General features: G+C 38.9%; 1 pseudogene; it reads left to right on the top strand.

Moving 5' to 3' along the window:
* The first annotated feature begins 14,563 nt into the window (after nucleotides 1–14,563).
* LOC148162084 (NADH dehydrogenase [ubiquinone] 1 alpha subcomplex subunit 1 pseudogene) lies at nucleotides 14,564–14,948 on the top strand (annotated as a pseudogene).
* The last annotated feature ends 482 nt before the right edge of the window (nucleotides 14,949–15,430 follow it).

The following is a 15,430-nucleotide window of genomic DNA, read 5'->3' as shown; positions in this document are numbered from 1 at the left end:
TCCATGTTTTCTCAAGCTCATCAAGTATCCTCATGATTGTTGCTTCAAATTCTCCACTAGGCATGTTACTTATATCTGTTTTGCTTAGATATCTGGCCATTACCTTATCTTGCTCTTTCAGTTTGTGATGAATTCCTCAATCTTGGCATTTTGTCTAGGTTTCTGTCTTTTTCTCTGTGTTAGAAAAGCCTGTTACATCTCCTGCCCTTGAGAGTAATGTTCTATGAAGAAGGGGTCATATAGTGCCCAGGGCCTAATGCTTCATGGGATTGTCTCCAGTGTGCTGTGTGCACTTTGCTATTGTGTTGACACGGCTGTATCCTTCAGGCCAGGTATCTGGCCATGACTAATTGTAAGTCTTTCTTTTGGAATGAATTCCTCCAACTTCACGTTTTGTCTAAGTCTCTGTCATCTCTGTGTTAGAAAAGCCTGTTATGTTTTCTGCTCCTGAGAACATGGCTTTATGTAGAAGAGGTTGTATAGTGCCTAGGGCCTAGTGCTTCAGGGAGTGTCCCTGCTGCATGCAGTCTGCTCCTGTGTCTTGGCTGCTCTGTCCTTCAGGCCATCTGCAGAGGCTCTTCTTGCCTTCAATGGGCAGTGTTTGGATCTTGGCCACAGTATGGCAAACTTTAACTAGGTGTCCTCTGGTCTGCTTCTCAAATGATATTTGGTACTACTTCCACTAGACTGAAGTCTTGCAGAATTCTGTGATTGGTAGACATAATGCATACAAAGGTTTTTGGGCTGGTCTTTTAGGGAAGGGGACTACTGCACAATGACTTAGGCACACTTGCTCGAGAAATGCAGTACCGGCAGATCACAGGGGGTCAGGATTTGGTGGAAACAGGTTAGGCAGCCAGTGTTGTTGTTGTATTGTTTACTGAAGTTGGTTTATGCTGAGGGACAGGGGGAGAAAAATGGTGCCAGCCAGCTCCTTTGTCCCTGGAGTGGGCTCTCTGTGTTTGCTGCTCTCAGGAATGCACTCCTAGAAGAGTGAATAATTTCCCTTCATGTGTTCCAGGTATTATTCAGATTGCTATTTCCACACTGTCTTTGGGTTCCTTGGCTGACTGGGCAGTGCAGTGCAATTTGGGCTCTATCCCTGCCAAGCCTGCTAACTTTTAAATCCTACACTTTAGAGGCATGCTGTGGTAGGACCTGCAGTGATCTTCTGGGGGAGGGTCTCACCCCACTGGAATGGATGCAGGTTTGGCCAGGAAGAGCAGTCGTGCCAGAGCACAGGGGCATGGAATTTGTAGCAAAGCAGGCTAAAGAGCCAGTGTTTTGATTAGCTGCCTTCAGCACGTAGTTCTGTTACTATGCAGGAGGGCTGGGGGAAGGAAATGGTACCTGTAGGTCTTTTGTCCCCAGAGAGGCATCTCTGTGAATGCCACCTCTCATAGATGCATTCCAAAAAGAGCAAAAAGTCTCTCTCCATGTGCCTTAGGTGATCCTCAGATAAGGCCATCTGCCTTGGAGTTGCTTGCCTGCCTTCTCTCCAGGAGCAGGGCAGAACCTCAGGGTTCTATCCCAGCCAAGCCCATGGACCTCTAAAACTTCAGTCTTTGAGTCCTGCTGTTTGCAAAAACTCACGAAAATCTGTTTCTCTCATTTTCCTAGCCAATGGCTTTGGGGAAGTGTTCTCCTTGTGAGTATTCCTGTGTGCTCCACTCTCTCTTGCCTTTCCCCACAATCATGGTTCCCTCCTCTCTGTAACACCCATGATCTGTTTCTACCCTAAACCTCATCTCTGCCATCCTACCTTCCTTAATGTGGCTTATTCTCTCCCTCTTACTGTGTAATTTTTCTGTCTGTTCTCAGGTTGATTTCTTGTCTGTTGAAAATGATTTTATAGTTATCTACTTATAGTTGAAGGACAAGAAAAGCCTAGGGCCCTCCTACTGTGCTGCCATTTTAGCTCCCTTCTTCGGAGCATAACCATAGGATTCTTAAATGAGGTTTATTTTCCCCTTACATTGCCTTATTTCCTATAACTTCTGCTAATAAAGTATGATTAAGATACAAATCAGCTCCAGTAAAAGTGAAATACCTTAGTAATCTGTTCTTAAATGAAATAGTTTCTTATTATTAACCGGACTATATAAATGACATATTTTATATTGCTTACTATTACATAAGAATTTCATTTAATCCTTGGGTCAAATAAGGAAAATTCCATGACAAGCATAAAATATATTTGTCGCCACAAAAAAAATTCCATTTTCTCAAAATTTGACAGTGGCAATGTTGAACATATTATATATTTTTCCTTATATTTATTCATTAAGGAGATTCACTGCACAGTTCTCCTGAAGTAGTAGCTACTGATTTGGACATAGGATAACCCACATTTGAATTTTCCTATCAATCATTCTGGGACACTTCTTGACTCCATTTTAAGGTGGTTGACAATGTCATGTAAATAAACAATACAGCTTGGGGTACTTGGAAATCACATGGACATTTCATCCCAAGATTTCACATTTTGAAGCAAGATATATATAGAACACAGGAGGCTGAGGGAGGATTCTACCCTAATATTTTACAATAAGCTATCAGGAAAATGGCCCCAAAACATTACTTATCTATCAACTGATGAACAGAGAAACTAAATGTTAAATAATCAAATATTATTAACAATGAAAACAAATGAAGTATTGATGTGCAACATGACCTGAACCATGCAAACATGGTTTGCTGAACAAAGATGTTTGTGAAAGAAGACCACAGATTCTATGACTCCATTTATATAGAATGTCTACAACAAGGAAATATTCACAGAAAAGAAGGTATATTAGTGGTTGCTTAAGGATGGGGTAGGGAGGGAGAACAAAGGGGAGACATCAAGTAACAGTTGTGGGTAGGAAGCTTTTTAATATTTTATAATATGAGCTTTTTTAATATTTTTAAACAAAAATATATTAAATTAGATTTTGGACATAATTGTACATACCTGGGAATATATTTAAAAATCATTATATGTACATTTTAAATAGGTGAACTGTATGATATTTGGATTATACCTCAGTAAGAATGTGAAGTAAAATTAAGGGGTTATGATGAAAATATGAGACCATCAATTTTAATTTACACTCATTCCATTTAATTTCTTTGTTAAATTGTGTTATTTTAGACTTACTTTCCCTTCAGAACACCCTATTCAGTTACATTTACTTGTTTTCTATTTAGTTATTTTTTTATCTTTCTTATTTTAGAAAAGCTACAAAAATATTAGAGTTCCCATATACACTTCACCCAGCTTCTTCTTATGTTAGTATCTTACATAACCAGAAAACAGTTATAAAAACTAAAAAAATTAACCTCAATATAACTATTACAAATATTTAGTAAAGAGCAGAGGTTGTTTAGATTTTGCTGGTTTTTCTAATGTTCTTATTTGATCCAGGATCCAACCCAGGATCTTACACTACATTTAGTTGTCACATCTCCTTAGTCTCATGCAACTTGAGACCGTTCCTCATTCTTTTCTTGTTTTTCATTACTGACTCTTTTGAAGAGTACTAGTCACATATTTTGTAGAATGTCCCTCCTTTGGATTGTCTGATGATTCCTTTAGATTCAATTGAGGTTTTGCACTAGTGGGATATATTAGCGGAAATATATTCCCAAGGGGGAAAATGGAGGGAATTTTGAGTAGCCAAGCTCTCAGCAATCGGAAGAATATCATGTACTTTTCATTTGCAAATTCTGAAGGTACAGAGAGGCTAAGTGCTTTGCCCCCCCAGTGCACTGAAGCAAGGCTGTGCTCAGACTCAAATATGGATCTTCCAACAGTTGTACAAAGTGGCCTTGAGTCTCAAAACTCAGGTTCAAAAACAGGCTCTATCACTTATTGGTTCAGTAAACTTGGAAAAGGGGCTTATTGTTTCCATGTCTGTTTCCTGATTCTTAAAAAAAGAGATAATAAACTTTATAGAGTGGTTTTAGGATTCAATGGTTTAATCCATGTTAAGTAATTAAAACAAAGTCTGACACACAATTAGCCCCCTAGGTATATTGTTTACAATTTTGATCATGATTAGCATTAGAACCCAGCTGCTTTATTCTAAATGCTAGGATTTTCTCCCTAATGAATGATTAAACATCATACATTTATATTTAAAAATGTATTGTTTTTGCTTGAATCTGAAGTATTCTGTCCTCTTCATATTTCATCATCAAAATACCAACTTCCCACTCATTACATTGTATTTGGTCTTTTCAAATGAAACACAGCCTTAAAATAAAGAGACCCAGACTGCTTTAAGTGACAAAAAAGATTTAATTGCAGTAGGAAATTCAATATGACTTCTAATGGTGCACTCCCTGGTCTGTAGAGAAATAGAGGCTAAGTTAAAATGCTTAGTTAAAAAAAAAGGTGGGAAAGCAAATATCAAAGACTTTTAGAAAGATGACCAATTTTAATTTACTCCAGAAGTTCAACAATTTAAAGAAGTTTTTGCAAAGAATCCTTACCATGATTATGAGACATGAAAAGAGCTGGCAGAACGATTCAAATGAGGCTTGGGTAGACCTGATACAAGTTAAAGTTTTCACTAATATACTTCCCTTAAATTTGAAGATCACTGATATTTACTGAAGCAGGAAAAATGGATTTGATTAAGAACAAAGAATATCAAATGGTTTTCCCAATGGGAAAGGGACTTTTCCCTCATTGTAAAAGCAAAATACATACAGTAGAAAATAAGGAAATGTAGAGACATCTAAAGAAAACCTTAAAATAAAATTAGTATTTTCATATTTCAAGAAAATTGTTTTAATGTTTTGTAAATACAATACTCATTCTAAATAACAAATTGTATATATTATGAATGGATTTAAATATAATTACATAAAAGTGCATAGTACAAAGAATTTTATAGATGAAGTACTTCTTATATTAGAATATAAGCTGCAAATGGACAGGATCAGTCTATTTCTATACAAAGTTCATTCATACAATTATTATTATAATTACTGAGTAATTGCTAAAGTATCAGGCAAAATCCTGCACATTGTAATGCATCTGGGAAGAAAATAGACAAAATTCTCACTCTTATACTCTAGTGAACGGGAAGATGATATATAATAAACAAATGTAAATGTATGATATAAAAAAGTTGTGTTAAAAATGCAACAAGCCAGCTAACAGAGTATATACTGTGTATAATTAGGAGCTAAGCATAATCAGGGATGGTACCCGCAATTTGGGGACACTCAGTCCCTTTTAGAACTGCTGCCTGATTGAGTTCCAAGCTTCTCCAATCCCACATCTCCCTTCACAAATCTCCCACGTGTCCCTTATTGGAGGAATCATCAGTCATCAGCCCTGCTCTGCCCTTGCTAGACAGTCTGTGATCCTTTAACTGTGACTTGAGGAGGAATATGTGTATTTGCACATTTGTGCAAGCTAGGGCTTGGGATTAGACATATCCCTTTTCTGCCAAAAGCCATGTCCAGTTTTCCAGCCTTGGTAGACCCTTGTCCTACTCCAGATCCTTGGCTCCCTGAACAGCAGTTCAATCTGCTGTTGTGAAGAGGCCTGCTGTTGACTCTGAAGGCATAAGGAAACTTCCACAAACCTGTGCAAGCTTAAGTACAGCACATCTACCTATAATCAATGGGGACAGTGGATGAGAGAACAGCTATTTTCCAGGGGGACCCAGCCTCTGTTATGGAGTGCTGTGTGTGCAACTTGAGTGGGCCTGTTGTCTGACAATATCTGAGGTGACATCATGCACATTCAATAATGCTGTGTACAGTTCCTGTAATAATGGACAAGCCACTGAGGCAATTTGGGAGCACCATCTCAATTCTCAAGCTAGGGGGCAAGACTGGGATTCACAGAAGTACACAGGCAAGACTATTTTCTGGGTGATGATTTCCAGGAGTGTTTCTGTGTCATTACAAGGCCTGGGTCATGGGGCAGGAGAGGACACTTCCCCGATCATACACTCCCGCAAAGGAGCTCCTTGCCGCACCCACACAGCTGCAGATCAGCTGGCAAATGCATAGCAGCAAGAACCATATCGCCTTCCTTCCGAATAAGGAATGCTCGCCATCTGGAAGAGAGATGGGGCCTTTGGAAGTTGAGGAGGGGATTGTGATATGGGACAAAACAATGTAACAAGATCTCAACAGTCTCTAAAATATACAATTAAGGCCCACCAAAGAGCACTGGGAGCATGTAAATTTTACAGGGATGCTGAGGTAGAGGGTTTCCTTAGGGTGCCCAATAAAGTATGAGTTATGCAAACAGAAAAGAGCTTAGGGGTGGGTGGACTCTATTCAGTATAGCTTCTAGGATCCAAGTTATTTCCCTAGCAGCAGTAAGAACAAAAAATAACTGTTTCAAAAACAATGTTTCTGTCCATCTGGGACTTTTGCATCATTGGATTGTATATACTTCAAAAATCACTCACCATAATTGCTCTTTTTTCCTGAAGTAGGTTAAATAAAATAAGGCCCTTGTGACCCTTTATACCTAAATATTTCATATGTATACATAAAAAGTTGCATATTTCTACATGATCACAATACTATCATCCCTACAAGAGTTAACAATTCTTCTATAACATCCAAGGCTCCCCATCTATATTCAAATGTTGCTATTCATCCCTCCAAATGTCTTTGGTAGCTGATTTGATTCAAGAAGTTTGTAAAATGAGATAATTAGAAGCAAATACCACCCCCAAAGAAACATAAATAAAGATGGAAAATTTTACCTTAATAAAGAACATCTTTTAAAAAATCAGTGGGAACCCTTTACCTGTGTGTATTTTGTTGTTTTTGTGGTTGTTGTTGTTGTTAGTTTAGAGCTTAAAGTAGGGGCAAAATAGAAATCGATTATCTGAAGCAATAATTTTTTTCCCTTCTCCACCTTTTCCTTGCAAATGTTGATTTTCTTGTACCCTCACTGTCAGCTAGGGGCAGTGGTCTACCCACCAGCACAGGTGCTGAAAAACAAAGCAGAGGAGTCTGGGAGTGAGAAGGAGATTTTAAATATTTTTTTTAAAAGACTCAATGTAGTTTTGGGAATATAAAAATGTGTGGAAAGGTTTGAAACAAACAGTCCACCAGCACATACTGAAGAGCAACACTGTGCCAAATGTTTCACATCTATCTTATTTAATGCTCAAGAAGATCCATTAAGAATTTTTCATTATCTCTGTTATATAGATAAGAAAAGTGAAACTCTAAGATAAAGTACAGTGACGCGCTGAGGTAGCTAGAATAATGCTTCCTCCCCAAGAGGTCTATGAACTAATCCCTGAAACATGTGAATTATTATCTTACATAGCAAAGGGGAATTAAGATTGCACATGGAATGGGGCGCCTGGGTGGCTCAGTCGTTAAGTGTCTGCCTTCGGCTCAGGTCATGATCTCAGGGTCCTGGGATCGAGCCCCGCATCGGGCTCCCCGCTCCGCGGGAAGCCTGCTTCTCCCTCTCCCACTCCCCCTGCTTGTGTTCCCTCTCTCGCTATGTCTCTCTCTGTCAAATAAATAAATAAAATCTTTAAAAAAAAAAATTGCACATGGAAGTAAGCTTCCTAATCATATGACCTGAAAATGTGGAGGTTATCCTAGGGTATACTGGGTAGGCCCAATGCAGTCATAACGATCCCTAGGTGTAGAAGGGGGAGGTAGAAAAAGTAGGAGTGGTATAATAAGAATACAGCCCTATGGCTTTGAAGATGGAGAAAGGCGCCATAAGCCAAGAAATACAGGCAGATAGAAAAGGCAAGATAATGGATTCTCCCCTCAATCCTTGAAAATGAACATAGCCCTAATAACCCATTTCAGGACATCTAATTTTCAGAACTGTAAGAGAATAAATTTGTACTAATTTAAGCTTCAAAACTTGTGGTAATTTTTGGCTTTTAAAATACTATTTTGAATATTTACTTTCAGCCAGTAGATATACCTTTTAAAATGTACTTAAGCTAAATATCAGTATACTTTCCTTAAAGAGGTAATAACTTACAACCAAAGAGAAGACCCACATAAAACAGGGTGACTGGCAGCATAACCACCAAGGGATAAAAAAAGTCACCAGAGGGAAAATGCTATGTAGACAGTCCACACAAAACTGGGAATTCGCTCTGTTGGCTAAAGTTTTTTAATTCAAATACAGTGATCCTTTTTCCAGTTTAAACTGTTAATTCAACACTGTAAAGGTATAATTATTTCATTTTAACAATTCTGAAAATTCTGAAAAGCAGTCAGCCCAAAAACCTTGTAAATATTACATTAAACAGTAGCATCTGAGGTGAAGAACCTAAACAAAATATAAACCACTTCATATACAGAGAGCTGATTCAAATGCTTGATTCCAAAAGTTATCCAAATGGTCAACACTGATTAAAAATATTATGATAAAAGGGATGTGGCTATTCTCCTCGGCCACTTAGCACTTTTTACTTTGAGCAACCATCTCTATCCACAAAAACCACTTTTATCTGCGGTGGTTCCTCAAATTTCAAAAGCCATCACCTGAATAATTTGTTCAAAATGATTGCTGAGCCCACCCAGCAAGTTCTGGTTAAGTAGGTCTACTGGAAAGAAACCCAAGATTTTCCTATTTCTAGCAAATTCCCAGCTGATGTTGGTGCTATTTGGGAACCGCATTTTGAAATCCACCTTATATTATATTATATTATATTTATTATATTATATTATATTATATTATATTATATTATATTATATTATATTATATTATATTATATTATAATGTTGTTATGTTATGTTATGTTATGTTATATTATATTATATTATATTATATTATATATTATATATATATTATATTATCCCTACCTGAAAATCAATTTCACTTGGGAAGGACAAAGCAATCTTTCCCTTATGAATAATGGAGGCTGGCCATTTCTTTTTTTTTTTTAAGATTTATTATTTATTAGAGAGAGTGAGAGAGAGAGTGGCAGAGAGCATGCATGGGGGTTCATCTCATTCCCCAGTGTGGCACCAGCAACCAAAACACCAACTGCAATGTAGAAAACACTCAGTAAATAGTTGTCAAATGAATAAATAAGCCAGTCAAAAGTGAGACATAGGGCAAGCAACCAAATTTCAATGAGGATGATGATCATATAGGAGGTAATGCTGCCTTAGTCCTATGGGTTTATTAGCTCATTTACATACATACTCACAACTCCAGAAGATAGTTACTATCACTAGCCCAAGCCTGCAGGTGAAGAAGCTTACGTATGAAAAGAAATTTGTCCAACATCACAGGCTAAAAACAGTCGAGCAAGGGATCAGAACATAGAGACAGTAGCTATGAAAATCTTCCTTTCTTTCCTTTCCTTTCCTCCCCCCTTTCCTTCCCTCCCCTCCCATACCTTCCCCTTCCTCCCTTCCTCTCACTCTCGTTCTACTTCCCTCCCTTCCCCTCCCTTCCTCCCTCCCTCCCTACCCCCCTTCCTTCCTTCCTTCCTCTGTCTCTCAGTCTCTTTCCCTCCCTCCCTTCCCCCTTCATTACTTTCTCTTCCTCTTTCTCTTTCTTCCGCCCCCCCCCCCCTCAAGTCTGCAATTTTATTTCTTCTTTGGGGTTAGGGTTGAGGGGAAACAGAGATTTTAACCAAGAAATGAACATTTTTGCTGAAATTGTATCCTGAAGTTTTAAGTAGGTAGCAGAAGTAGGGGAAGAAGTGGGGAATTGGGACCTAAAGTTTCTATCCTGTTTCCATGTCTGTCCCCATGATTTCATGTCCCAAGCTAAATTACAATAGGGAAGGGAACCAGTCTACTCTTTATTTTGCTCATTAACGATCTAGAGAGGAGACAGAGAAGAGGGGGCCACTACAAGTTCTCCACAAGGAGGGGCACAAGTCCATTCATCTACTCCCTTTGCCTAAGCTATGATTCCCTAAGACCCCTACCAAAGGGTAGAAGGTTCCTATGTGCCTCCCTATCTTTTCCACAACTTTTCTGTCCAGGTGTTGCTGATGAATGGTGAGGAGGCAAGCGAAGACCAAGGCCACACCCATGACAGCCCCTTGGAATTTCCAGTTACATAATAAGGCAGCATGTCATCAAATTGGGTATTACCCGTAGACATTAGATAATTGAGCCTGGATCCTAACCACATACTGACTCCAGATTAAAGAGTCAAAGATGTAAAAAAATGTGAGAGAAAGAAATATTACAATCTCCAGCTTACATAAGCATTCAAAATACTGACAAAACATTCATGTAGTGAATGGACCCAGAGGACATTACTAAAGGGTATTTGGGCTTTTCCCAAATTTATATAAGGGGAAACTGGAACCCAAAGGAAAGTAGAGGAAAATAACATTTGTTGAACATCTAAATATATGTTGCATATGTCACCTTACTTCAAGAGAAATCCAGGAAGTTCTTAGGGTAGGAGTCTTATTCCCCAACTCTGCATTCCCAAAATATGGCATTGTTCTGCAGAACTTCCATTTAAGGTGTACATAAAAAAATATTTTTAGGACGCCTGGGTGGCTCGTTGGTTAAGCATCTGCCTTTGGCTCAGGTCATGATCCTAGGGTCCTGGGATTCAGTCCCACATCAGGCTCCCTACAGAAACTGCTTCTCCCTCTTCCTCTGCCCCTCATCCCACTAATTCTCTCAATCTCTCTCTCAAATATATAAGTAAAATCTTTTTTAAAAATGAAAAAACCTATTTTTAATTAAATATTCATGGCAAATTACTTTATTATACAATATACAGGCATCACATAGAAGATTAAACTTCACTTTGAAATTCTTTTCGAACTATCATTAGCTAGCACAAGCACTAAGTATTCCATTATCTTTTTTCTCTTTTTAGGAAAACAGCAGGAAATGCTGTCACTCTCCTCAAAGGGATACAAAGGTACTTATTACAACTGTTTAAAAAAATCCCAGCGCCAAGACCACTTCTTACAGTCTCACCACCTTTTGTCACTGCTGCAGACAAGAGTGTTGGATAGGAAGAGGAAAGTGCTGTCAAGACAGACATTTCACAGCAATGAATGAAAAGAAAATGAAAGTGTGCATAGCAGGGAAATAGGTTTACTTTATACAGGAAAGATAGGTAATATTTTATGTTTGGATTTTGAGCAGTTTTCCACCCCAGTTACTTTCAACTGTTAACATAACAGCCTCAAATAAAATGCGGCGGGTATCTTTTTCAAGCTAAAACATGCAAAATAAAAGAACAAATATTTAAAAAACAGAAAAACTGTTCACTTTTGTGATATGGTGTTTAATTTACCAACAGTAGTTTAATTTAAATTACCAACAGAAATGCAATTTTGACCTAGACCTTTCTCTCAATTCTACAACTCACAAGCATAAAACACTTATTGTTTTTGTTTTTTGGTTATGTACTGAGGAAATACCAAAAAATTAGTATTTTCTATATGTAGTGGTGCAAATTTATTAAAATTTTAAGCTAATGAATTAGAAAGCAAAATCTCATGCTGAATTTTCACATTTACCCAATGATTAATTTAACCCAATGCCTTTAGGAACTCAACTGATCTCTTTGTAGGCTACCACATTTTTCTCTGGCAAAACCTTAGAACATTCCCCATAAATACCACATTCCTTCATCTGTATGTTTATAGTACTGTATGTGTTGGGATATAACTGCTTTACTTGAGCATGTGAAAAATGCTTCTATTATACAACCACAGTATTTATAAGTTCCCAGCACTGTTGACATTACAGGGCCTTGAAGAATCCCTATATGAGCCAGCCCTCTGCTCAAATTTCAAGACCTTTCCCCTCTCGGCCTCCACGAAGTGAGGCCATCAAACCCTAAGCACTCATCCTTCTGCTGACATAGTCACTTCCCCAGCTCTCAACATGACTGAGTAACATTGAACTAAAGAGAATGACGTCTTCTGGGTCCCATTTCTCTCCACCGTAAGTCATTGCTTAACTCAAGATCAAAGTTAATGAGAATTAACTTTTATTCTTAACTCAAGAATCAAAGATAATGATAGAAAAACATAGAAACCCTTATCTCAGTGGTTGGTGAATGGATTGGGGTACAAAGTGGCAGATGCCCCCTCTAATAGTGGCCTTTGTCTTTCAACTACATTAATTGCAGTCTGAGTCCACTGGATCCACTGACAAATGCTGTGTGTTTCCACCGCTGGTAATAAACATAAGTCAAGCTCAAATGATGATAAGCAAAGTGGAAAGAGTTAATTCAGTTCATTACCTTGGGTTTCCTGGTTTGGAGGGCTCTGGAGACATCTTGGGGGAAGATACAGGGAAGGGTGACCTGGCAAGAACTTCCTCATACTGGCTTTACTACACCAGAAACAAGGGTAGTGAGAGGACAGCACCTCTCTCCACAGCGAAGTCCTGGGAGTCCACTAGTCAGTTTCATCAGACCTGCCATCAACATGGCCCCTCAGACTTACTCCCCTCCTTGTTGAAACAGAGATTTACAATGTTGGGAGAGAGGAATGGTGTGATAAGGCAGCAGAGTGTTCCTATTGTCTGCACATAAGAATCACCTGGGGAAGTTCTCATGGTTTCACACCAGATTGCTTATGGTGGGCATATGAGAACTACAGAGAATTTCTTTTTCCAAAAGCAAAAGACTTCTTTTCCATCCTCCTGAGAGTCTGCTATGGCCCAACATATTGTGCTATGCCTTCAGTGGTTTTCTAGGCCAGATACATTATTGGGACATTATCCAAAAGGAGCATACACACTTCTCAGATGTGGCTATGCAAACAAATTACCTGGGGGCTTTGTTAAACGGCAGATTCTGATGCCAAAAGTCTGGGTTGGAGCCTGAGATTCTGGATTTCCAATAAACTCTGAGGTGATGGTGATGCTATTGGTCTCAGGACCACATTTGGAGAAGCAAGGACCTCGATAGTGGTTCTGAACATAGATGCACATTGGAATTATCTAGAGATTTAAATACTACTGATGCCTGGCCCCACTGCAGATAAATGGAACCCAATGCATGGATGTGGCCCAGACATTAATTCCCTGAGAATAATATCAGAAAAATAGTGCTTAGCCACAAACTCTCCATCCTATAGTTCCTCCAGTAGCAGAGGCTAGAAGACAGAAGATATTAGATATGTATGTATGGATAATGGCCAATTTACGATCCTAGTGATGTCCTACATATATATTAGTAGTAGAACCATCCATTTAGGGCGCCTGGGTGGCTCAGTTGGTTAAGCGACTGCCTTCGGCTCAGGTCATGATCCTGGAGTCCCGGGATCGAGTCCCGCATCGGGCTCCCTGCTCAGCGGGGAGTCTGCTTCTCCCTCCGACCCTCTTCCCTCTCGTGCTCTCTATCTCTCATTCTCTCTCTCTCAAATTAATAAATAAAATCTTAAAAAAAAAAAGAACCATCCATTTAGGCAATATTTGTGTCTACTAAATCCTAGGAAAACTGTTCTGGGCATTGGGGATATGGTTGAGAACATAATGGATGTGGTCTGTATCCTCATGAAACTGAAAGTCTAGTGTGGCATTATTCAAATAATCACACAAATCCTCATGATTTTAAGGCATAACAAGTGCTAGAAATGAAAAGCTCTGAGTATAATGAGAACATGAAACATGATAGTGGTTTCACATTAAAGAACTGGGCAACACATGGTTTCTTTATTATCCAACCAATGATCATGGAATCATATAATTTAACTTAAAGTGACTTGGGGAGCTTATACTTCTATACCCTGATTTTAAAGAGAAGGAAGAGTGCTTTCAAAATCTTTACAACAGTATTATCCTGTAAAATGGAATTACACATGAAAGAAAAGCTGCTAGCCACATGCTTTTACTTAATTATTCCCAATAGTCATTGAAAAAAGAGGTAAGCTAGCCTCTTCAGTCATTGAAGGACAGGAATTAAATAAGTTACACCAAGATTCTCACCCTCAGCGCTATTAACATTTGGGGATGGAAAATTCTGTGGTTGGGGCTCTTTTATGCATTGTAAGATGCTGAATTATACTGATGGGCTCTACCCACTAAGTACCAGTAGCCCACTCCCCAGTTGTGACAAATCAAAATTTCTCCTGACATTGCCAAATATCTCTTGGGGTTCAAGGTCACCCCAGTTGAGAACAACTGACTTAGAAGGATGCTTTCTTCAAGTGAAAATATTTGCCTTGTTTAAATTAGGACCTGATAGCACCATGGAAAACTGAATACTTTTAGATAAGGAGTTTGAGAAATAGCAGATACAGGAACCTTCCCTGAACACAGCTCACAAGAAGGTGCTTATCTTATTACCCAGAAGAAGGGAGCATCCTTGTCTCCAAAGATGGAGGTATACAGGTAGGAAACTGAAGACATAGCCCTTGTTAAGTTTTCCCTCACTCTACATACTTACTTAGCTCATACCATTTTGTCCTATTACGTTTTTTGATGACTTGCAGTGGAAATTCAAACCTAGCATAAAAATGCTCAGGTTTTACCATTTCTTCAGTTCTTCTTTTCTTTATGAAGGTTGATTTGTCACATAAAACATCAAATAAAGCTGCATGCTTTTTTCTTGTTAATCTCTCCTTGTTCCAATTGAGAACTTAAAAGGACAGAGAAAGGCCGAGGCCGGGTCACCTTTACCGGGCGGGGCAGGCAGGGGCTCGGCTCTGGCAACCGCGCTGCGATGTGGTTCGAGATCCTGCCTGGGATCGGGGTCATGGCCCTGTGCCTGGTCATCCCCGGCATAGCCACGGCGTACATCCACAGGTTCAGTAACGGGGGCAAGGAAAAAAGGGTTGCCTATTATCCATATCAATGGAGTTTGATGCAAAGAGATAGGCGAGTCTCTGGAGTTAATCGTTACTATGTGTCAAAGGGTTTGGAGAATATCGATTAAGGAAGCATTTTCCTGATTGATGAAAAATAACTCAGTCATACTCATCTACCCCTTCTAGAAGGTTATGCAGTGTATTAATGTAGTGCATAATAAAAACAACCAAAAAGTAAAAAAAAAAAAAAAAAAAAAAGGACCGAGAAAAAGATATTTTCCCTTTCCTATACACCAAAAAGGAGGATTTATCCTCCCTTTCAAAAAGATAAATCTGCTGTGGCCTCTCCATAATAGTACATATTGAAACCATCTGTGGAGGGGCACGTGGTGGCTTAGTTGGTTAAGTGTCTGACTTTGGCTCAGGTCATGATCTCAGGGTTCCGGTATTGAGCCCTGCTGCTCTCCCTGCCCCGCCCCCCTGCATAAACATGTGCTCTCTCTCTCCTCAAATAAATAAAGTTTTAAAAAAAAATCTAGGGAGCCTTTAAAATACCTATGTCCAAAAACCATATGATGTTATTCCTATATGGAATTTAGGAAACAAAACAGATGAACATAGGAGAAGGAAAGGAAAAATAAAATAAAATAAAAACAGAGAGGGAGACAAACCATAAGAGACTCTTAACTCTAGGAAACAAACTGAGTGTTGCTGGAGGGGAG

Source organism: Eumetopias jubatus, unplaced genomic scaffold, assembly GCF_037043125.1.
Source record: "Eumetopias jubatus isolate StellerSeaLion01/CBP00866 unplaced genomic scaffold, mEumJub1_p1.0 scaffold_23, whole genome shotgun sequence".
Classification (NCBI taxonomy): Eukaryota; Metazoa; Chordata; class Mammalia; order Carnivora; family Otariidae; genus Eumetopias; species Eumetopias jubatus.
The sequence above is the reverse complement of the archived record's forward strand: the minus strand, read 5'-3'. Positions and strand labels throughout refer to the sequence as shown.